The 25,154-nt window shown below is 46.9% G+C and overlaps 1 protein-coding gene and 1 long non-coding RNA gene across 6 annotated transcripts in view; one reads left to right on the top strand and one right to left on the bottom strand.

Moving 5' to 3' along the window:
- Positions 1-25,154, bottom strand: part of KCNK13 (potassium two pore domain channel subfamily K member 13) — a 105,219-nt gene that overhangs the window by 27,917 nt on the left and 52,148 nt on the right. The window lies entirely within an intron of this gene.
- LOC122443949 lies at positions 17,314-19,398 on the top strand. The gene is made up of 3 exons (XR_006270155.1): positions 17,314-17,520; positions 17,645-17,932; positions 18,970-19,398. It is a non-coding gene; the product is annotated as an uncharacterized LOC122443949 (long non-coding RNA).

The following is a 25,154-nucleotide window of genomic DNA, read 5'->3' as shown; positions in this document are numbered from 1 at the left end:
CTGGGTTGAAAAGATCCCCTGGGAAAGGAAATGACAACCCTCTTCAGTATTCTTACCTCGGAAATCCGATGGACCGAGGAGCTTGGCGGGCTGCAGTCCACGGGGTTGCAAAGAGTTGGACACGACTGAGCGACTAAAGAACGACAAAGCATAATACTAGGATAGGAATGAGCAGACACATTGAACAGCCAACAGATGATGAACTAGGAGGCAGCCAATAAAATGATGATGGTGAAAGGTTTCTAATTAAAAAAATGTCCCTCCTCCTCTTAAAGTATAAGACTGTGGGTATGTGTGCATGTGCTCAGTCGTGTCTGACTCTCTGTGACCCCCATGGACTATAACCTCACAGGCTCCGCTGTCCATAGAATTTTCCAGGCAAGAATACTGGAGTGTGTTGCTGTTTCTTACTCCAGGGGATCTTCCCGACCAAGGGATTGAACCCCCATCTCTTGTGTCTACTGTCAGACATTTTCTAAAATTTCTATAATGAGCAGAGATGAAAACTTTTTATTTAAAAATTTTAAAAATGTGTCTAAAAAACTCTCAGGACATCTCTTCTGAATATGATGGGATAACAAGAGCTAAATCTACCCTCTTACCTGAAAGGACTAAATATATTGGACAAAATAAATGAAATAACACTTTTCAGACACTGAACATCAGGTAGCACATATGTTGAGGTAAAACGTGTGACAACAATGGAACAAAGCCTGGGAGGGGAGGAGTGGTGACCCGTGATTTGAAGGTGCTCATAGTACATGAGAAGGGACAGAACAGATACTCAAAGACAGACGAGTGGAGTATGGATGTCATAAATCTTTAGCAGCCCTTAAAAAAACACATCGCACAGTTTTAGCTAATAAGCCAGCAGGGAAGATAAAATAGAATAGTAAAAATTACTCAGGTCCTCCAAAAGAAGGCAGGAAATGAAAAACAGAAAACAAAAATAGATGGAACAAACAGAAAGAAATTGTAAAGCAGTAGATTTAAACTCTGTCATCCTAATAATCACATTAACTCTAATATTTAAACACCTAACTGGCCAGCACTGATTTTCAGATTAAGGGGAAGGATAAGCAAGATCCAACTATATTGTTTACATGAGACCCACTTTATTTATTTATTCTTTTGAGACCCACTTTAAATATAAAGGCCCTGAAAGGTTAGAAGTATAAGGAGCGGAAAGATACTCCACACTAACACTGAGCAAAAGAAAGGTGGAGAGTTTACATTCATTACAGATAAAGCGTGAAGAACGAAAGAGCCTCTTGATGGAAGTGAAGGAGGAGAGTGAAAAAGTTGGCTTAAAGCTCAGCATTCAGAAAACTAAGATCATGGCATCCGGTCCCATCACTTCATGGCAAATAGATGGGGAAACTGGAAACAGTGGCTGACTTTAGTTTTTCTGGGCTCTAAAATCACCGCAGATGGTGATTGCAGCCATGAAATTAAAAGCCTCTTACTCCTTGGAAGGAAAGTTATGATCAACCTAGACAGCATATTAAAAAGCAGAGACATTACTTTGCCAACAAAGGTCCATCTAGTCAAGGCTATGGTTTTTCCAGTAGTCATGTATGGATGTGAGAGTTGGACTATGAAGAAAGCTGAGCAGCGGAGAATTGATGCTTTTGAACTGTGGTGTTGGAGGAGACTCTCAAGAGTCCCTTGGACTGCAAGGAGATCCAACCAGTCCATCCTAAAGGAAATCAGTCTTGGGTGTTCATTGGAAGGACTGATGCTGAAGCCGAAGCTCCAGTACTTTGGCCACCTCATGTGAAGAATTGATTGATTTAAAAAGACCCTGATGCTGGGAAAGATTGAGGGCGGGAGGAGAAGGGGATGACTGAGGATGAGATGGTTGGATGGCATCACTGACTCAACGGACATGGGTTTGGGTGGACTCTGGGAGTTGGTAATGGACAGGGAGGCCTGGCATGCTGCGGTTCATGGGGTCACAAAGAGTCGGACATGACTGAGCGACTGAACTGAACTGAGAGTCAGGAATACTACTAGAGGAAAGAAGAATATTTCTAAGGGGATTTTCTACCGAGAATAAAGGGACCAGTTCATCAAGAGGACATTAAACCCCTAAATGCTTAAGCAACTACTAGAGCTTCAAAATACATGAAGCAAAAACTGCTAGAATGGTTAAGGAGAAATTAGCGACCATAATTACCACTGAAGATTTCAACACATCTCACAGTAAACGGCAGAATGATTAGACATAAATCAGTAAGGATAAAGAAGACTTGAACAACACTGTTGATCAGCTTGACCTAATTAACACTTGTAGAAGACTCCACCCACCAAGGGCAGAACACACATTCTTTTCAAAAATTGAAAGTTTACCAAGATAGATAGTATTCTTGGCAATAAGACAAAATTCATAAATCTAAAAGCATTCAAGTCATGAAAAGTATGCTGAGGACCACCATGGGCTTAAATGAGAAAATAATAAGAGATTGGCACAAAACCCCCAGCTATTTGAAATAACACAATTTAAAATCACCCATGAGTAAAAGAAGAAATAAATAGAAATTGAAGAGTATTTTGAATAGAATGAAAATCAAAATATGAAAAATGAAAGGTTATAGATGTATTTAAAAATGTTCTCATAGGAAAAGAAAGAAGTCTTCATTTACAGGAGACATGATTGTCTATTAAAAAAAAACTGAATCTTAAAAATTAGCAAAATTGCAGGATACAAATACAATTTATTTCTAGATACTAGCAGTATATACAAGAATCAAAATTGAACTACAATATAATTTACAATAGCATCAGGAATATAAAATGCTTGAGGAAAATCTGTCAAAAGACGTGCAAGGCCTGTATACTGTAAACTATAAAGCATTGCTGAGAAAAATTAAAGACCTAAAAACATCCAGACCCTAGACAAGGCCAGGCAGGCGGGGGCCGGGCTGGGCCCCGTCCCGCCGTCAGTGGCGGCGCCCGAGGCCCTGAGTGAAGCCCTCTGAAGATGCCCGCGCAGACCTCCGCCTCCCCGTCATCGGCCGTCAGCAGCTCCGGGGCGGCCCCGGGTCCGCGGGAAGCCGAGGCCGCTCCATCAGCGGGGCGCCCGGTGCGGGAGGCCGGACCCCCGGGCCAGGGCGCGCTCGCCGGCCCGCAGAGCCGGCAGCCCAGGCCCTGCTCGGGGGCCCCGAGGGTGCGGAGGGACGGAGAGTCAGCGCTCCGGGAGAGCCTCACCGGCCACCGCGGGGACAGCACCGGCCCGGCATCTGCGGGCGGCGAGCCGGGTGTCCCGCAGCCCGCGGGGCGGAAACCGTGAGCCGCCCGGGGCTGTCCCCGGAGGACGCCCTGCGCCCGGCCCCCGTTCCCGCCCGCAGGACCGCCCCGGGAGTGTTCCGGGCGCCCGGCCTCGTGCAGGGCTGCGGACAGCGAGGGCGCGGGGTTCAGCACTCAGCCCAGAGAGGGGGCTGCAGTCAGGAGGCGGGGTGGAGTCCTGCTCCCCCAAACCTCACCAAAGTATCCGTGTACACAGGGGCCCCTCCCTGGCCTGCCCTGTGTCCACCTGATACCCGTCCCCAAGGTGGGCGCTGGAGGCCTGGGCGGTCTGCCTCCCGGGAACGGAAGATGCTCGGTGTGAGGGGCCCAGCGGAGCGACCACCCTTCGCCCTTCAGTCCCCGCCGGGCTCAGGGCGCCCAACTCCTCCCACAGCCCTCCCGCCAGCGGTGAAACTGTACCTCTGACGGGCTCCTAGCGCTGAAGAGACTATATGCAGAGTTCTTGGCCCCTGAAGTCAAGGATGGGGGTGCAGACAGCGTCGTGGCTTCTGGGGCCCCAGCCTCGCCTTGCTCAGCACCAAGTCCAGGTCAGGGGGGCCACCTGTCCCAGGGAGAGGGGCAGTCTCTAAGGACACACACCCCGGAGGGAGGGACTGCCAACGGGGGCTGGAGCGGTGGCTGTCTGCTCTCCTGGGGTATGCGGCTCTTAGACACCGTCCCCTGTCCCCGGGGGGTGTGTCCTTAGAGACGGTCCCCTCTCCCCGGGTATGTGTCCTTAGAGACGGTCCCCTCTCCCCGGGGGAGGGGGAGGGGGGTGTCCTTAGAGACCGTCCCCTGTCCCCGGTGGGTGTGTCCTTAGACACCGTCCCCTGTCCCCGGGGGGTGTGTCCTTAGACACCGTCCCCTGTCCCCGGGGGGTGTGTCCTTAGAGACGGTCCCCTCTCCCCGGGGGGTGTGTCCTTAGAGACGGTCCCCTCTCCCCGGGTATGTGTCCTTAGAGACGGTCCCCTCTCCCTGGGGAAGGGGGAGGGGGGGTGTCCTTAGAGACCGTCCCCTGTCCCCGGTGGGTGTGTCCTTAGGGACCGCCCCTGTCCCCGGGGGGTGTGTCCTTAGACACTGTCCCCTGTCCCCAGGGGGGTGGTGTCCTGGGAGACCATCCCCTCTCCCCGGGGGGTGTGTCCTTAGAGACGGTCCCCTCTCCCCGGGTATGTGCCTTTAGAGACTGCCTCAGAGCTGCGATCTCGGCCAGTGGGCAGACAGACCGCTCCGTTGCTCAGTGGCTCCTGGCCGGGCCCCTCACCCAGAGTCTGTATATACGGTTCATAAGCCCCCGCACCCGCCACGTCCCCTGCATGTTACATGCTATAGGCAAAGTCCTGCGCTGCCTCCTGGCCCCTGCCCTGCCCCTCGCAGGGGTAGACGTGGGGGGGGGGGGTGGGAACAGGGGCATTAAGACTTCAAAGCAGGGGGCTATCCCCAGGTACCATCGCAGGCTTGGAGCTGCATTTACTTTTATTTCATGTGCATATACTTTAGGGCTGTAGATTTACTCTCCTGATTTGTTTCCTGTAGCTTCTTCCTGAGCACAAAATGATAATAATCAATGACATTTATACATCACCTCTGACTTTTTCAAAGCCCCTTTACGACCGTTGGCATTTTCCTCAACCAGGCCTGCGAGGCAGTTGGAACTGGTAGCATTACCTTTTCCACCGGAGCGACCCGAGGCGGGGAGCTCCGACTGGAGGAACTTGCCCTCCCGCCGCGGGGCGGGTCCAGAAGTGGGCTCTTACTTTCCCACGGGGCGGGGTCCCCTGAGACCTGCAGTCATGGAATCCCTTGTCCCTCCCGCAGCCCGGCCCTGCGGCAGCAACAGAGGACCGGCCCACTCCGTCTTAGGCCGTGTGGACAAGGAGAGTGGACTCTCTGAGCCCTCGCCTCCCTTTTTGTCTTTTCTTTTTGTTTGGATGTTTTCACGGGTCTCACTTATACCAAAGGGAAAGAATCTTCATTAAAGTCCGTATTTCTTCTACCTCGGCCAAAAAAAAAAAAAAAGGCAGGCCTAAATACGTGAGAGAGATGCCATGTTCATGAGCTCCTTAGGGGGCGCTAGTGGTAAAGAACCCGCCTGTCAGTGCAGGAGACAATCCCTGGGCCGGGAAGATCCCCGGGAGGAGGGCATGGTGACCCACTCCACTATCCTTGCCTGGAGCATCCCACGGACAGAGGAGCCTGGGGGGCTACAGTCCCTGGGGTCGCAGAGTCGGACACGACTGAGCGACTTAGCATGAGCATGCCATGTTTATGGATCAGAAACCTCTTATTTAAAAAAAAAAAAGGCTCTTATTGTTAAGAAGTCAGTTCTCCCCAAACTGATCTATAGACTCAAGGCAATCCTAATCAAAATCCCAGCAGGATTTTTTTGGTAGCAACTCAAAAGTTAATTTTAAATTTTCTGTAGAAGTGCAGAGGACCTGAAATAGTCGGACACGACTGAGCAACTGAAACAGCCGAAGCAACTTAAGAAAGAACAATGCTAGAAACTAATACTCTCTGATTTGAAGACTTCTTATGTGGTTAAAATAATCTAGACAATGAAGTATTAGTGTAAAGAGACACACAGACCAGTGAAACTCAACAGAGTCTAGAAATAGACCCATATCACACAGTCAGTTGATTTTTTACAAGGGTGCCTAGGAAATCCAACCAAGAAATGAAAATGTTTTTTAACATCAAAACAAATGATGTTGGAAATATTGGACAGCCAGTAACAAGGAACAAATTACTGATACATGCAGCAACATAGATAAACCTCGAAGTTATTATGCTAAGTGAGAGAAGCCAGTTTGAAAAAGAGCATGTACTGTATAACCCCAGTTATATATAGATTCTAGAAAATGCAAACTAATTCAGAGTGACAGAGTAGCAGTGGCTGCCAGGGGATGGGGAAGGGAGGCACAGATTACAAAGAGGCACAAGGAAGTTTTTGGAAATGATGGGTGTGTTCATTATCTTCATTGTTTCCTGGATGCATACATGTGTCAAAACACCTCAAATTGTCCACCTTAAATATGTGCATATACCTGTATGTCAATTATATCTCAGTAAGGTTGTAAAAGAATCTACAGTTTGAAGCAAATGGCTCTCTGGTCACGCTATTAAGCCCTAAAGTGATGCCATGTCCCTGTTTGGGTTTGCACTGGGGTAAATGCTCCTGGGAAGGTGCAGTTTAGAGTCTCTTCCTGGAGAAGCAAGAGGGAGGGAGGGTCCTGGGTGGGCTTCCAGCAGGGCCAGCTCTCAGTTTTCACCTGGGGAAGCTAAGATGTGCAGAGGACCTGCATCTCTGGAGAAGGGGGTGGTTGGTGGCCAAGAGAAGTCCTTCCTGTCATTCACACTTGGTCGAAGCATAAGTTGGTCTGATGAGAGAAATATGTCTTCCCCTAAGGGAAGAGGCAAGTGGCTGACGGCAGTGGGAGTCTCAAGCTCCCTCCCCCACAGGCTGCTTTTAAATTGCCATTATTTACTCACCTACTCCCCAGGATGTGTCAGAGCTCTGCCAGAAGTGGCCAGAGGAATGATCTCAATAAATTTACCGCCCTGGGGAGAGAATGAACTTTTGCTGATTTATTTCTCACCAAGGAGCCTAAAGCCTACAAAAGTCACTGGCACATTTATCTTCCGTTCCTTTCCAATATCCTTAACCCTCAGACTTTGCTGGACATAATTCATCTTCCTCTGATAATTCAGAGGGTACATCGGGATCCTACCGGCAATGCGGTGGGATTGTCAAAGTGGCAACATTAACACGAGATGGGTTTCAGTTTACTTCTGTGCTCGTCCAGTTTTAGTACCAGTTTTATCTTGTTGGAATAAAGGGACCAGGAAGGGGTGACAACTCGTGATTCTAGTCCTCCATCAAAGCTGAGCAATGAATAGTTCCGTGCCCTGACTCCATTCCCCCCAGATCTAAATGACTGCTTTGTTGTATGGTATGTTTACAACGTTTAAACTCATTGCTTCTTAATGGGCATTTAAGAAGCAGAATGCTCTTCATGGGGGTAACGCTTCAATAACCAGAAGCAATGAACACGTTTCTTAAGTCTTTTACTCTGTAAGGTGAGACCAGGCACCGGGAGAATTGAACCCTTCTTTAAGAGCCTGCACGATGGCGCAGAGGCTCTGGGGTGTGGGTTCCTACTGGTTATCATTGTTGTTCAGTTGCTAAGTCATGTCTGATTCTGTGTGACGCCATGGACTGCAGCATGCCAGGCTCCTCTGTCCTCCACTGTCTCCTAGAGTTTGCTCACATTCATGTCCATTGAGTCAGTGATGCTATCTACCATCTCATCCTCTGCCACACCCTTCTCCTTCTGCCCTTAATCTTTTGCAACATCGGGGTCTTTTCCAATGAGTCAGTTCTTCGCATCAGGTGACCAAAGTATTGGAGCTTCAGCATCAGTGCTTCCAATGAATATTCAGGACTGATTTCCTTTAGGATGGACTGGTTGGATCTCCTTGCAGTCCAAGGGAGTCTCAAGAGTCTTCTCCAACACCACAGTTCAAAAGCATCAGTTCTTTGGTGCTCAGCCTTGTTTATGGTCCAACTCTCACATCTGTACATGACTACTGGAAAAACCACAGCTTTGACTATACAGGCCTTTGTCAGCAAAGTGACGTCTCAACTTCCAACTTGCTTGTGTTATTCTGTCCCCCAGCTCAGCATTCCTTGGCCATGCTGGCCTGCCACGGGGCCTTGGTGCCTGTGACATTCTCCATCTGGAATGCTCTTCATCACACAGCTGACTTCAGATCTCAGCTCCAGAATCGCCTCCCCCAGCCCTTGACCACCTAAACAACAGCCTGGCCCTCTGCCCAGCGGCACACAATCATCTCATCTGCTTTATTTTCCTTAGAGCACTTGCCCCTATCTCAAATCACCTCCTGATGGACTTGTTATCACAGAATGAAAGCTCCCTGAGATGCTGGACCTCATTGTTTTGCCCTGCTGTCTCTCCAGGGCCAAGCAGATGCCTGGACCACACTGGCTGCCATGTGGTTTTATCCTTCTAGAATCCTCTGAGTCATACTCCGTGTGACTAATGGAACCAATCCTTTATGCCTTGGTGGACCTTGTCTCCAGCCCCATTACTGCCTTCTGAACACTGCCTGCCTGGACATGTTTCTTTCTGGCCTCCAAATCCTCTTCCCCTGCTTCAGGGGTTCTTTGGGAATCTGGGAGCCCTGGTCCCCAAGTGTAACACCGCTGGTGTTACAATCCTGTGCCATCTGTGCAATCCATCTTGCAGACACTGCTTGGGGTGCCCTGGGAGGACCGCTGGAGTTAGCAGCATCCATGTGGGGGCACTCAGTGCTCCAAACCAACTTCTTCAGGGTGGTACCGTGCTGTGTCTTACGACAGAACAGAACAGTACCCCCTAAGAAGCAATCTCTTCCTAGTAGCCAAAGGGGTGGGACTTAGCTGGTGTGTGAATTTGTGTGAAAATCAGGAAGAGTCTCCCCTCTGGGCAGACGTAACCCCTGGACGCAGGGTGTGAAGTGCATGTAGGTCTGAGCTCTCCACTCGATTCCTCTGGTGCAGCGCACGCATCAACCAGCTGTACATGGCATCTCAGAGGTACCAGGCCAAGCCCCACAGGCTCGACTTCTGGCTCCCTCCCTATACGCCTCAGTTTTCTGGTATTTTATATGCACTCCCAATTATCCATCGTATAGAGAACGGAGATCTGAAATTCAAAGATAATCCCTGAATCTTACTTTCGGAAATCTCACTGTCTACCAGGCCCTCACTATGTGCCAGGTGCTAGACAGTGAAGCACGTTGTCACATGTTATCAACCTTATGATATTAGCATTTTGTAAAAAGAAAAACTGAGTTACAGAATTCAATAGATACATGATCCCATTATAAAACTAAAATGAATTATATATGTATGCCTGGAAAGGACAGGAGATAGTAGCCATATGGGGGAGCAGGATTTACAATGGGACTTTACAGTTGATACATTTCTGAATTGTCTAATATTTAAGTTGGATAAAAAATAATGCATTTACTACTTTTATAAACAGAAAACAATAATGCTATTTTGGAAAAAAATAGCACGGACTAAAAAACTAAGTAAAAAGTCGAATTAATTACTTTAAATTTCAGCTTCTTTTATCAGTTAAAAAAAAAATGTAAATATAGGGGGAACTTCCCCAGTGGTCCAGTGGCTAAGACTGTGCTCCCAATGCAGGGGGCCCAGGTTCAATCCCTGGTCAGGGAACTAGATCCTGCATGCCACAACTAAGACCTGGAACAACTAAATAAGTAAATGAATGTTTAAAAAAGTAAATATAAATGAAATAAAGTTTTTTTTTTTTTAAAGTTGCATGCACCCCAGTGTTCACAGCAGCACTACTTAAAATTTCCAAGAAACAAAAAACAGCCCAAGTGACTGTCAGCAAATGACGGGCTTCCAGTGTGGTGTATAGACAGTGAATACTAGTCACAAAAAAGAATGAAACACTGCCATTTGCAGCAACACAGATGGACCTAGAGAGTATCACATCAGTTCAGTACGTAAGAGAAAGACAAATGTTATACATCACTTATATAAATCTAAAGTATAAAAAAATACAGATCTAAAAAAATAATACAAGTGAATCTACATAAAAACAGAAACACACTCACAGACGTAGAAAAACTCATGGTTCCCGAAGGGGAGATGGAAGATGGAAGGAAAAGTTAGGAGCAGCGGGAGGAACAGGCACAAACCGCTACACCCAGAGCGGATGAGAGATAAGGATGCACTCTACAGCACAAGGAGCATATTCGGTGCCCTGTAATGACCTGGACGGAAAATAACATGAAAAGATATGTGCAGCCGTCACTCTACCACGTACCTGAAACTAACACAGTATTGTAAATCACCGACACTTCAGCTTAAAGTTCTAAGTTTTACTTCCTCTTATGGGTGCTGGAAAGCAGGGAAATGACCCCAGATGACTTGGGTCAGAAGAGGAGATTCTGCCAAGGGTTGAATAATCCGGCCAGGAACACCACCCCACTCCACACGTTGACAGCAAGTCCTCAGAGGCAGAACGATCCTGGCTTCACACTAACAGTTAAACTGTTTGCCAGGCTAACAGTGAAATCACTCTCTAATTATAAGAAACTCCAGGCTTTTTGAACACACAATTGTGTGTAAGCAGCTCATTGCCGTGTGTCAGGCCACTGGGTGGGAAACGAATTCTGGCACTTGCAGTTCTAATGCGGCAAGCATGCAACTGAGAATCAATTATACGGCTCACATTTTACAGCTCATTCCCTCCATTTTTAGGCATAACTACACAGTTAATAGTTTTATTTGTTCCCAATGTGTCATTTTAAAAAGAGAATAGGATGACTGCCCACAGTGCAGCAAAGTTGGGGGAAAAGTCACCCCGTTGAGTGTATACCTTGTTACCGGCAGGAAAATGCAAGTGGAATGAAGAAGCCAGTGACTCCAGTGAAGCAGAGAGGAAAGCAAAGGTGGAGAAGGCAGAAGAAGGTTGGCCATGTGTTTGTGTGTTTCCTTTGGCTCTTTTTAAGTGAGCACAAACATAAAAAGAAGAAATATGAATCAGAAAAACTCACTCAGCTGCCCCGTGACCTGTGGCTAATTAATCGGTCCTAGAAACTGCCTCCCTGCCTGCTTTGCTGTTCCGTGCCTTTTGCTTTGTTCTGCTTTTCACTTCTCTTCCATTGTCTGTCCTAGCCTGAGAAATACACACAGAGCTACTCATAAATGTGACCTTGTCATTTTAAAGCTCTCCCTAGTGGTAGCCTTTCACCATCCCAAAGTGAAAAGGGAACGTGTTAGTTGCTCAGCCATGTCTGACTCTGCTAGTCCATGAGTCTCCTCTGTCCATGCGATTCTCCAGGCAAGCACACTGGAGTGGGTTGCTGTGCCCTCCTCCAGCGGATCTTCCCCATCCAGCGATCGAACCTGCATCTCCTGCATGGCAGGCAGGTCCTTTACCGTCCGAGACACCAGGGAAGGCCTCACTGTCCCAAGCGGTGTGTGAAAGCCCAGTGGGTCTGCAGCCGCCCTCGGTTCAGCCTGGAACGAGGGGCGGGGAGGCGGGAAGGCCTTGCCTCTCTCTCCAGTGTCTCCCCCAGTCCATCCTGAACCTTCATTCAACACTATTCAGACACTGTGGATCACCTGTCCTCCAATAAAAATGTTTTTAATTTAAAAAACTCAGTATACCAAAACCGGTGAATTTTATGTATGCAATGTATACTTCCATAAACCTGATTTTTTAAAATCAGTGTATTTCATTGTAGACAAATTATAACTCAATAAAGTTGACTTTTTTTTAAAGGGGGGAAAATCCCCATCTATTCTGGCTAGATTCTAAGGGTGGAGGTGAAAGAGTCCCAGCCTCAAATAGCTCAGAAAGTTTATCTGGAGAGACAGAGAGGAAGGGGTCATTTCACTACAGGATGCTACGTGCTGTTTTCATGATAATGATGACCATTAGGACCAATTATTTTATTCTCAGTAAAACCTTGAGACAATTCAGGTCTTACTAAAATTAGAAAAAAAAAACAAAACAAAACACCCCACCTATAACCTATCAGTAAGTCTGTGTCTCTGCACTAAGGGAGAGGCTTACATATGCTTTCTGTGGGGTTCTTGCTAGAGGATGCTTCCTCTTCTGGGTTCAGGAGTCGTCTCTGGGTTCCATGTCCCCAGCTGCCCCCTGCCCTTCCTGTTCCCACTTAGAAGCGGCCCGTTGCATGGGAACCACAAGAACAGACGCAAAGCTCTGTGATTGGCAAAGGGGAGGCCTGTGAAACAGATCAGGGGCCGTCCGCTCCATCCACTCTGTTTTGCAGGAAAGGAGGAGCCATTCAGGTCAGAGATACAGAGAGGACACACCCCGCAGGCACTGACTTCCCTGATCTCCAGTCGTCTGCCTGGCCCCATCCCGTCCGCTCTCACCCACGCTCTGGTCACTGTTTGTGATCTTCACGCACCAGCCTCCCTCCTCACTTCAGTTCGGTTCAGTTGCTAAGTTGTGTCCGACTCTTTGCGACCCCATGGATTAAAGATTTACTGAGCACCGCCCTGCCCACCAGAACAAGGCCCAGTTTCCCCTCAGTCAGTCTCTCCCATCAGGAAGCTTCCATAAGCCTCTTATCCTTCTCCATCAGAGGGCAGACAGACTGAAAACCACAATCAGGGAAAACTAACCAATCTGATCACATGGGCCACAGCCTGGTCTAACTCAATGGAACGATGAGCCAGGCCATGCAGGGCCGCCCTCCTCAGCAACGTGTTTCAGTCTCCCAGTACCATCTGGCCTGTCGGTCCCTGCCATGGCTCTCCCGGCCCTGGCTCATTCAGACCAGAAGACCGTGTTCTGCAGGTGACTAAAAAAAACCTCAACACTTCGCTGTGCAGTGTGTGTGATCGTAGTCCTCCGACAAGGGATCCACCTGCTTTCCTGCACTGGGCTGCCAGGGAAGCTCCAAAGCCTCCTTGTTTTGAAGAGGCCATCTGCAAGATCTAGAGCCAAAAGGCAAGCCCAGTGACTTCTGACCACCACCGCCCCCCCCCCCCACCATGCCAGATGCTTCTCACACCCACCTGTGACGCGGGAGCCACAACCTACTGAGACACCGCGGGTTGTCTTCTCCCCAGGGCCTGGCTGTGAGTCAGGAAAGTCATCCCCTGAATGTTGATGAAGCCAGAAAGGTCTTCTCAGACCTGACACCAGGCAGTGGTCATCAAACAGAACACAATAGAAGCTCAACATTTTTATGTTTTGAAAATCTGAAAACTCACGTCCGTAGCACCCTTTATCAGCCTGGAAACGGTGTGAGCCACCGGTGGACCCCAGCACCTCCCTTCCCGTGGTTCTGGGTGAGATAAACGTTGACCACACTGCGGCAGGCGAGACGGGCTCTGGGGCGGCCCAGGAGACGCTGGCGGGCTGCACGCTTCCCGTCTTTCTTTGCCAATAAGTTATCAAGCACATGGAGGGTTTTCTTTCATGAACCTCACTTTATCCTTATCTTTGTTTTCTTTTTGAATGAGTCCTGGTTGAAGGATCAGGCATAGATGTGTGTGTGTTTTTCTTAGAAGACCCAGGTCAGCGGCACGGAGGTGCAAGTCCCTCACATGAGCCACTGGGTCCAACTGCTCTGCGATTTCACAAATGTCAGGCATGCACAGATGGCCTTAAAAGTAAGCTGGGGGGACTTCTCTGGTAGTCCAGTGGTTAAGGCTCCATGCTTCAAATCCAGGGTATGGGTTCGAGCCCTGGTCGGGGAACTAGGATCCCACATGCTGCGTGGCCAGAACAATTTTTTTAAAAAGCAATCTGGCATGGTTTCTTTTTAAAATATTTATTTATGGTTATTTGTTTGGCTGCGTTGGGTCTCAGCTGTGGTGTGTGAACCCTTAGTTGTGGCATGTGGGATCTAGCTCCCCAGCCAGGAACTGAACCTGGGCCCCCTGCATTGGGAATGTGAAGTCTTAGCCACTGGACCACCAGGAAGTCCATGGCATACTTCAGTAAGCCTTGCAGCCAGGGCAGAAGCTCTCAGATCAGTCTTGTGCACGATTCATCAGCCATCTTGAGCCCCACAAGCACCTTAGTGGGGCAGCCTGTCACCTGGGAGTTTTGTCCTCATAGGTTGCTGTATTCATTGGTTTGTGTTTAATAACATTTTGTTTACAATAATATTTCATATGTGTTATTGTATGGGGCTTCCCTTGTAGCTAAGTCATTAAAGAATTTGCCTGCAGTGCAGGAGACCTGGGTTCGATTCCTGGGTCAGGAGGATCCCCTGGATGAGGGAATGGCAACCCACTCCAGTATTCCTGCCTGGAGAATTCCATGGACAGAGGAGCTTGGCGGGCTACAGTCCATAGTGTCGAAGAGTCGGACACGACTGAGCAACTAAACCACCACACGTGTTGTTCCTAATGACCCATATTCATTGTAGAATATTCAGAACATGCAGAAAAGCAGAGAGGAGCAATTAAAACCCCCTCACTACCCTGCTGCCCAGAAAAAGAGGCTACCACAACTCTCCATAGTTCAGATTTCCCATTGGCCAAACAGGGACAAACATCGTACAAGCACAGGAGGATTGAATGAGTTTATAGAGTAAAGAACTCAGTGCAAGATGAGCGATAATTAATGCAGCCCAGGTGCTTAATGGTAAAGAATCTGCCTGCCAGTGCAGATCACCAGGTTCGGTCCCCGGGTCAGGAGGATCCCCTGGAGAAGGAAATGGCAACCCACTCCGGTATTCCTGCTGGAAATTCCATGGACAGAGGAGTCTGTCGGACTACAGTCCACAGGGTCATGGAGAAGTCGGACAGGACTGAGCAACTGAGCACGTAACATGCTTTATTGATAACATCTTGATGTATTTCCTCAGGTCCTGTGTGTGTGTCTGTCTACAAACATCAATGTTTCACAGACTTTGGATCTTATGGAGGAATTTAATTTTTCTTAAAATTCCTTCCCACTTTAGCTGGGTTGTAACTAATCTTCCAAGGCTATGTTCTAAAAACTATCAGAGGAAGAAAGATGGAGGGTCAAAAACTAAGAAGTGTCAGCTCTGTGTATAAGGAATAGTGCTCATTCCCACCACTTGGACAGGAACTTGCAGATATTTTTCCAGAGGCAATAATGTGCTTTCCCCTAATCGTAATAGTCAAATCTAATCTCCTATCTTATCAACTGCATAGGCTTTACAAGAAAGCTGTCTGCCAGAAATCCCACTCCTGGGCATATATGGGAGAAAATCATAACAATACATGTACCCCAGTGTTCATTGTTCATTGCAGCAGTATATACAAGAGCCAGAATATGGAAGCAACCTAAATGTCCATCAACAGAGGAATAGATAAAGAAGTTGTGGTACATATGTATGGGGGAATATTATTCAGCCATTAAAAGGAATGAAACAATGCCAACTGCAGAGACTTAGAGATTATCATACAGAGTGAAGTAAGCCAGAAAAAGAAAAACAAATATCATATAATATTGCTTATGTGTGGAATCTAGAAAAATGATACAGATGGGCTATCTGCAAAGCAGAAATAGAAACACAGACATAAAGAACAAATGTAAGGACACAAAGCAGGGGGTGGAATGAATTGGGAGACAGGGATTGCCACATATATACAGGACTAGGTATAAAGCAGATCACTAATGAGAACCTGCCGTGTGGCACAGGGAACTCTACTCAGTGCCCTGTGGTGACCTAAACAGGAAGGAGATCCAAAAAAGAGGAGATGCATATATACCTGTAGCTCATTCATCTTGCTGTTTTTTACAGCAGAAATTAACACAACATTGTAAAGCAACTATACTCCAATAATTTTTTTTTTTTAATGAAGACTGTCTGGACTGAGGGCTCAATTTGCAATCACAGAAAAGGAAGCGATGCTCAGCAACCTGCACGGAGATTAGACTGGCCACCTGGGCCTCATTAGTGGGAAGACGGCATCAGTCAAGCTCATCATACTCAACTGCATACACAAAGGTATCTCACGTGCGGTCATTTTGCTTGGGAGTCTTCTTTGATGCCGGTGCTGAAGGATGCTTTATGGAAGGGCCTAGCCCTTGGCCCATGATTTCAGCCACAGCAGCAGAACTGGACATACATAACTGGTGCCAGAGAGGAGTGAGGCCCTGGATTTATATGATGGAAATTACCGACTCTCTTCTTTCTAGACATAAGTGTGCTTGTGCTGAGGAGGTAAACAGACAGCCCGCCTTACAAGACTCTGGAAAGTGCTCTAGAGGAGGTTTTCCTGGGACAGTGGGGGCCCAAGAGAGGGAGCACTGAGTCTGCCCGGAGACATAGGAAACCTTTCGAAAGAGGAAGTGTTGAGCTGAGTCCTAAAGGAGCAGCCAGAGCTTTCAGGCAGACAAAGGGGAGAGAGGAACCCAGTACCCTCACGTGTGTTCTTGGAACTCAATCTGCCTGGTTTCAATCCTGCCCTGCCACTTGCTAGCACTTATAATCTTGGTCAAGTTCCCTAACTGTTCTGGGCCTGCTTTATTATTATTATTGGAGAGTTTTTTTTTTTTTTTTAATGTGGACCATTAAAAAAAGAAGTATTTATTGAATCTATTACAACATTGGTCGTGGTGTATGTTTTGGTTTTTTGGCCATGAGGCATGTGGAATCTCATTTCCCTGAGCAGGAATCAAACCCTCATACCCTGCACAGTAAGGCAAAGTCTTACCCAATGGACCACCAGGGACGTCCCTGTTTTTGTTTTAGGTAAGACTTTAAAAAATCAGTTTTATTGAGCTACAACTCACACACCATAATACGCCCCTGTTTAAAGAGTACAATTCACTTACAGTGTAGGACATTCACAGAGTTGTCCACTCCCTGCACACCCAATTTTGGAACAGTCTCATCATTCTAGAAAGAACCCCCATACCCACTAGCAGTCATTCCTCATTTCCCTCCAATCCCCTTAGCTCCCAGAAACCACTAACCTACTTTCTGCCTCCATTTATCTGCCTTTTCTGGACATCTCAGAAAAAATCACACAATACTTGGTCTTGGGTGACTGGCTTCTTTCACTTAGCATAATGTTTTATGCTGAGATCTATGACTGTTTCCTCCTGTATCAAAGAAGAGTAATAATTGAACCTGCCTTGAATCAAGACGTCTTATGAGGTTTAGAAGAGAAGAAGCTGCCTAGTATCTGGCACAGAGGAAGGCCTCAACGCTGATGTCTCTTTGCAGAGCCAGAGAGGGGATCAGCTTATACACCTGCCAGGTCTAGAATGATCCGGTCATCCCCCGGGGCAGGTAACAACGAGGAGCCACTGCGCCTGCGCACTGCTGTCCAAAGGTCAAAATGGCGCCCGGGAGGCACAGGTGACCGCCATTTCAGCGGTGAATGCTTCAGAGGCGCAGCAGCTGGGGATGATGGGAAGAGCATCCTTTTGGGCGCCATGAAAATTCGATTGGGAAAGGGCTTTGCAAACGGTGAACTAACATAAAAATGGCAACTGTTACTCTTCTCATAAAACCTGTCCCAAAGAAAAAGAGGACACAGAACGCTGACTGAGTGCCCTGCCGTGTGCGTGGTGTGTGTGTGTTACTTCCTGTGACCCTCCACAGCCCTGTGAGGCGCTGGGGACTAATTACTGAGGCTCAGGACACAGCAAGACCTTTGGGCCCGTTCTCACACCAGAGGTGGGCTAGAGGAGCGAAAATTCAAGCTCAGGGCTGGTGGGTGGAAGCTGATACTCTTTCTTCCACCTTAGGCTTCGCCATCTTGTGAGCGAGTTAATACTTGAATGTCCTGGCAGTTTCCTCTTATTTATTTTCAATGTCCTTCTCTATCTTCTTCCAGTTCTGGCAGGCGATACATCAGTCCAAGATCATCTTCTCACAATAGCATGAGATTTCAACCACATCCCCCCTGAGTCTTCATTTTCTCAAAAAGAGGTAGCTTGTGGCTAAACAACAACATTGTACGCTTGATGGGAGAACAAATACAAATTTGACTGTGTTCATTTCTGTGGAGAACTATGGGGTCTCTGCAAGTGGCACTGCTTAGTGTGTGAGGACCCGCGCCAGTTTTTTGTTACGGCTACTTGAAAAGAACCTAAATGACAGCCATCCAAACTCCCCAACACTGGTAAAGGAGGTTCTTTTAAAGTTTTGTGAATTGTTCGCTATTTACTTCCCTTTACTTCACTATCTACTTTCACAGGAAAACCTATTAGAGTTCATTATTTTGCTTAAGCTCAATGAAACACAATCAGTGAAGATCTCTTTTTAAAAAGTATAGAACACAGTAGCCAAGACATGAAAGCAACCTAAGTGTCCATCAAAAGATGAATGGATAAAAAAAAAAAAAAAAAAGAAAAGATGAATGGATAAAGAAGATGTAGTGTGTGTGCATGTGTGTCCATTTTATATATATATATATACACACATATGTGTGTCTGTGTATGTATACACATACACACTGCTGTGTGCTAAGTCACTTCAGTAGTATCCAGCTCTTTGTAACCCTGTGGACCATAGCCTGCCAGGCTCCTCTGTCCTTGGGGTTTTCCAGGCAAGAATACTGAAGTGGGTTGCCACGCGCTCCTCCAGGGGATCTTCCTGACCCAGGGATCGAACCCATGTCTTTCAGGTCTCCTGCATTGGCAGGTGGATTCTTTAGCACTAGCACCACCTGGGAAGCCCATACTTCTCACCATAAAAAAAAAAAAAAGAAAGAATGCCACTTACAGCAACATGGGTGGACCTAGAGAATATTAGACTTAGTGAAGGAAATCAGACAAAGACAAAAGTATTAGATGATATCACGCACATGTGGAATCTAAAAAATAATGCAAAGAATCTATATACAAACAAAAACAGATTCTCATACACAGAAAACAAACTTATGGATACCAAAAAAAGAAAGGGGGGGGGATAAATTAGGAGTTTGGGATTAAGAGATACACACTACTATGTACGAAAAAGATGAGCAACAAGGAACAACATTCAATACCTTATGATATCCTATAATGGAAAAAAAATCTGAAAAAATATATATGTATAACTGAATCACTTTGCTGTATGCTTGAAACTAACACAATATTGGAAATCAACTAGACTTCAATTTTTGAAAAGTGTAAAACATACTAGTCTCCATGTATGAATCCTATCCCTTTCCTACAGGGTCAGTCACATTGAACATAGAGAAAGAATATGAATAAAACTAAGGATGAATGAAAACATGGCTCAATGGAAATTTTCCATACTGTCAGGAGAAAATAAAATGATCCAGCTGCCCAGGAAAACAACTGGGCCTTACCTTATAACAGGTGCATCCCCAGCAACCCAGCCATCCCTCCCCTCGGTGCTTCTCCCAGGACAGTGGTTCCCAAAGTGCAGGCCCAGACCACCAGCAGCTGCACCACCTGCGAACTTATGACAAACGCAAAACCTCCGGCGCCACCCGGCCCACTGAATCAGAAACTCCGGGCACGGGGCCCAGCAGTCTGTGTTCTAACAAGTCCTCCAGAGAATTCTGATGCACGCTCATGTCTGAGAACCACTACGCTAGTGAAGGCTCATATAAAGATGCCCAGGAGACATCACCAAGAATGTTCCGTGGGCCACCAACCATAATGGTGCAAAACCTCAAATGCCCCAAGTCAGAAGAATGGAGAAGTAAACTGGAATATTCATATAACAGTATACTATGAAGACACCAAAATAAATGAACTGCAGTTAAAGGTTCCACACAATATACATGAATCTTAGGAACATAATATGGCAGCTTAGGAGAAGGTTGCCAGAGAAGGCAATGGCACCCCACTCCAGTACTCTTGCCTGGAAAATCCCATGGACAGAGGAGCCTGGCAGGCTGCAGTCCATGGGATAGCTAAGAGTTGGACCCAACTGATCGACTTCACTTTCACTTTTCACTTTCATGCACTGGAGAAGGAAATGGCAACCCACTCCAGTGTTCTTGCCTGGAGAACCCCAGGGATGGGGGAGCCTGGTGGGCTGCCGTCTATGGGGTCACATAGAGTCGGACATGACTGAAGTGACTTAGCAGCAGCAGCAGCAGGAGAAGGTTGCAGTTGACTACATTCATATTATTCATCTTTTGTCAACCTCAAAGCCGAACATGACACAATATATTGCTCATGGCTATATACTTATGTGATGAAAGTATAACTTTTTAAACACTGGGGGGCTGATAATCACATACTTTGGGGTAATGGTCACTTCTTAGGGAGGGGAGGTGGGGACAGAGGGGGAGATGCAATGATATAGGTAGCACCCCCAGTTCTTAGAGCAGGGGGTGGTTCATGGGTGTCCACCTCATTAGAATGATTTGTAAGTTATATTTGTATCACACACATTCTTCTGTGTATATTAAACATTAAGTTCGAGCATGAGTCTGAGCTGAGCTCCCAGAGGACCATGGGATCACAAAGAGTTGGACACAACTGAGCATTACTACTACTCTTGCTATAACCTTTTTTTTCCTCTTACTACCAGTTGAATCTTCCCTGGGACTGGAAATAAATTGCTGCTTGGAAAACTGTCACTCTTTCCCTGAATGAATAAATCAGTTTCATTTGAAGATAGAGAACTTAACCACCTCTCAGCGTCCTTAAACGTTTGCACCATTGACTTCATCATTTAAGATGAGATACACAATTCCTGTTCTCCCTCTGATGGACCAGAGGGTAAAGCACCCATTTTTATGTCCATGTGCAGATGGATTTACTGCCTCCCTCGCTGTCCTAATGTGGAAAGCTCTTCTAAGTGGCACGAGTTCCAGCTGGGCTCCCAGAGGCCAAGAGTCAAAGCAGGTTTGTCTTCAACCCAGGCAAGTACCAAAGCTCCATCTGTTTTTCATGATACATATTTTTCCTTATTTCCCAAAAGTATACTCAAAATGGTCACAGAATGTACTTTGTTAGATGAAACATACTTTTGGAACATCTAATAGCCTTAATAAACTATGATGAGTGAGTTGTATGTGAAGCAGAGAAAGTAGTGTACAAAAACAAGTATGGTGAGTGCTTCTACTTTTAAACCACCTGCAGAATAAATGCCCCTTTCCTCTAACTCCTTAAGGGCCGTGCCCAGATCCACACACAGAGAGCTCCCTTCCCCTTGGGGACATGTAGAAAGGTTCTTACTCTACAGAACTTATGTGGTTTGGTGAAAGAAACATTTGTAAGGTACAGATAATGTTTTTCACTTAAAAAAATTAAGTTTGGAGACTTCCCTGGTGGTCCAGTGATTAAGACTGTGCTTCCACTGCAGAGGACATGGGTTCAATCCCTGGTGAGGGATCTATCCCACATGCCACGTGGTGTGGTCAGTTAAAAAAAAATTAAGTTTTATTATAGAATAGTTTTAAACTCACAAAAAAATTGCTAAAAAAAGTAGAGAGCTTCCTATGCCTGACACCCAGTTTCCCCTATTATTAACAGTTTCTATGAGTATGGTATATTTGTTACCGTTACTAAGCAATTGTTGTTGCTGTTTAATCACTAAACAACACTTACAACCCCACAGACCGTAGCCTGCCAGGCTCCTCTGTCCATGGGGATTTCCAGGCATGAATACTGGAGCGGGTTGCCATTTCCTTCTCCCGGGGATCCTCCCGACCCAGGAATCCAACCTGCGTCTCCTGCGTTGGCAGACAGATTCTTTATTGCTCAGCCACCAGGGAAGCCAAATACAGAACAACATGAGTATGGTATATTTGTTACCATTAATAAGCAATATTGATGCATTGTTATCAAGTCCCTTCTTTATTCAGACTTCCTTTATTTTTATCTCATGTCCTTTTATCATTACAGGATTCCATCTAATATCCCATATTATATTTAGCCATCAGGTCTTGGTAGATGGCACTGGTCTGTGACACTTGCTTAGACAGAAAGTTTTGGGTGACCCTGAGAGTCTTGAGGTATTGGTCAGGTATTTTGCAGATCGCGCCTCAACTGGGACTTGTCTGATGCTTTCTCATGGTTGTGTGTGTGTGTGTGAGTCGCTCAGTCGTGTCTGACCCTTTGAGCCCACCAGGCTCCTCTGTCCGTGGGATTCTCCAGGCAAGAATACTGGAGTGGGCTGCCATGCCCTCCTCCAGCTTCTCATGGTTAGACTGAGGTGATATCTGTCTAATATCACATCCCTGGGGAGGAAGACCACAGAAGGGAAGTGCTCTGCTCAGCACATCACGTCAAGGAAACCCTTTACCCACATGCCTTATCACAGATGGCAGTAAAACCTTGATCACTGGCTGCGGGGAGTCTGACAGGCTTCTCCGCCCGGCGCTCGTGGGGAGGTCTCTGTGCACACACACGAGGGTGGGAAGGCGCCCCATCACATCCCCGAGGGTGCAGTATCTACGCAAACCATCTGACCTTCAGGGAGGCTTGTCTCCGCTCAAGTCATTGAAGCGTTTCCTTATGTTAGTATAGACTCATGGATAGTTACTTTCCACTTGGGTTATGATCCAACACTATTTTATTTTATTCCTCAAATTGTCCCAGCTTTGGCCACTTGGAGCTCTTTCAGTTGGCTCCTGTGTCCCTTTGACACACTCCCATCATTGTGGGATTTTGGTCATCTTCTTTTTAAAATTTTGAGCATTTCCTTACTTGGAGCGTATGATTTTACTATGAGCTGTCATCCTAAAATTAAGAAGATTTGTGAGCTGATGGTAGGAGAGGATAGATACTCCTTTGAAGTCTGAGGAGCTACTATTACATTATTTCTTTATTAAAGTCTACCCTTTCTATATGATCAGTCCTTCCTGTGATCAGTCCTAACATATGTTCCTATATGTTAGCCACAAAATTTCCCTTTCCCATCCATCTGGTTTTCATTCTCGTTTCATGGGAAACTTCCACCAAAAAAGTGTGGAACTGGGACTTCCCTGGCAGAACAGAGGTTAAGACCCTGCTCTCACTGCTGAGGGCCCGGGTTCAGTCCTGGTCAAGGAACTAAGATCCCACAAGCTGTGCTCCATGGTCAAAAAAAAATTTTTTTTAAGTGCAGAATTTGGAAGCGTGCCCAGGATGGCAGAGTAGGAAAACCCTGAGCTTATCTCCTCCCATGGACATACCAAATTACAGCCATTTTCTTGGCGATTGTTAATGCTGCTGCTGCTGCTGCATCACTGGCCGTAACCAACTCTTTGTGACCCCGAGGACCGTAGCCCGCCAGGCTCCTCCATCCATGGGATTCTCCAGGCAAGAATGCTGGAGTGGGTTGCCATTTGCTCCTCCAGGGGATCTTCCCGACCCTGGGATCAGACCTGTGTCTCCTGCATTGCAGGCAGGTTGTTTACCACTGAGCTACCAGGGAAGCCCCGATTGTCAATGAGAATGACCCAAAGTCTAAAGAAGAGAGCTTCTAAAACTAAAGAAGGAACCACAATGAATCGGGTAGGAAGGGTGGAGATGCAGTGGGTCAAGACCCACACTCTGGGGTGAGCAGCCCACAAACAGGATAATTACAAATGTAGACGTTTTCTCCAGGGCTTTGAGGGCCAGTGCAGCTCCTCCTGGGAGGCAGAGGGTTGAAGGAAATAGTTGTTTAGATGCTCTGTCGTGTCCAACTCTGTTGCAACCCCATGGATTTTAGCCTGCCGGGCTCCTTTATCCAAGGGATTCTCCAGGCGAGAATACCGATGGGTTCCCATTTCCTCCTCCAGGGGATGTTCCTGATACAGCGAGTGAACCTGAGTCTCCTGCATTAGCAGGCGGATTATTTACCTCTGAGCCAAAGGGAAGCCCTAGAGGAAACAGGCTCCATACTCACGGGGCACGTACGAAGTCTTACGCACTATGAGACTCAGACCAGAAGCAGTCATTTGAATGGAGCTTGAGTCAGACTCACTTGCTACTCTTGAAGGGCCTCACGGACAGGCAGGAGGCAACTGGGACTGATCCTAGAGTCACAGACAACAGTGGAAGCCATTTGGCAAATCTGAGTTGCTGTGTCCGTGACGCAGGGAGAATGTGCTCTTATCTTATTTTTCCCTTTTAGGCTCTATTCGTTTTGTACTGCTGCTATAACAAGTTACCACAAATTCAGTGGCTCTGAACAACACAAATTCATCATCTCACAGATTTAGAGGCCAGAAGTCTGACTTGACCTCAACAAGCTAAAAATGAGACCTGGCCCTCCATGACCTAGAAGCGGGGATGGGATGGGGGAGGGAGGCTCGGGACTGTTGGCAGAAACCCACACAATGCTGTAAGGCAGTTATCCTCCCATTAAAATAATAATAATAATAATAATAATAATAATAATAAAACCAAACAAGTCTGCAGTACCTCTCTCTCTGGAGCTGCTGGGGGTGAATGCTTCTCCCTAGCTTGGTCAGCTGTTGTCAGAATTCAGTGACCTGAGGTTACAGAGCTGAGCACCCACCTCCTGGTGCTCCAGCTGAGAGCTGAAGGCCATTCCCAGCCGCCAGTTGCCCAGGTGGCTGAGGCCCCCCCAATCCCCGGGCGAGTGTCCCCCCTTTCCATGGTCAGTGGTAGATGGAGTCCCTTTCGTGCTTTGAATCTCTTCTGCTCGTCTTAGTCACCTTTCTCTGATGTTTGCCAGGAAATGTTCTCTGTTTTTAAGCGCCCTATGAGAGCCCAGGCATATAATCCAGAATAATCTCCCTATTCACGGTTCCAGGGAGCAGGGCGTGAACATCTTTGGGTGTCGTTACTCAGCAACTCACATCAGCATAGTGTCTGGCGAGTCACAGAATGACTATCTCCTTTAATGAATAAAAGAGAAAGCTGAGCGTGCACTCAGCTCTGATACTTTGTCAGTCAGAAGGTAGTCTATGCTGTATAAAGCTAGGTGCTGGCGGGACAGAAAGAAGGACAGCTTTAGGAAAATGAAAACAGTTTCTGTCTGGCATCTCAGCTCAACAAGGCTCCCAGTCCTGGGAGCACATTCAAATCACTAGGAGCTTTCAGGATACACCTTTGCCGGATGCTTCACAGATCAGTCAAGGGAGACTATCCGGGGGTGGGGGTTGGGGGAGGCACGGTTATTTGTTAAAAAAAAACTCCCCAGGTGATGTCGAAGCCCGCTGAGGTGGAGATGCACTGATTCGGAATTAGGCAGATTTCACATTCTGTGACCTTCTGTGACGGGCTGAGCCGCGCCCCCAATCCAATCCGTATGTTGAAATCCTCACCCCCAGTATCTCAGGAGGTGGGAAGATTTGGAGGCAGGAAATATAGGAACTTAGTAACTCAATAAGGAAATTAAGTTAAAACGAGGTCAAAATGAGCTACTTAAGCGAAGTTAAGGGTAGGGCCCTAATCTAGAATGCCTGGTGTTCTCATAGAAGATGCGGACACAGCAGATAC

The sequence above is a fragment of the Cervus canadensis genome, chromosome 6, assembly GCF_019320065.1.
Source record: "Cervus canadensis isolate Bull #8, Minnesota chromosome 6, ASM1932006v1, whole genome shotgun sequence".
NCBI lineage: Eukaryota > Metazoa > Chordata > Mammalia > Artiodactyla > Cervidae > Cervus > Cervus canadensis.
The sequence above is the reverse complement of the archived record's forward strand: the minus strand, read 5'-3'. Positions and strand labels throughout refer to the sequence as shown.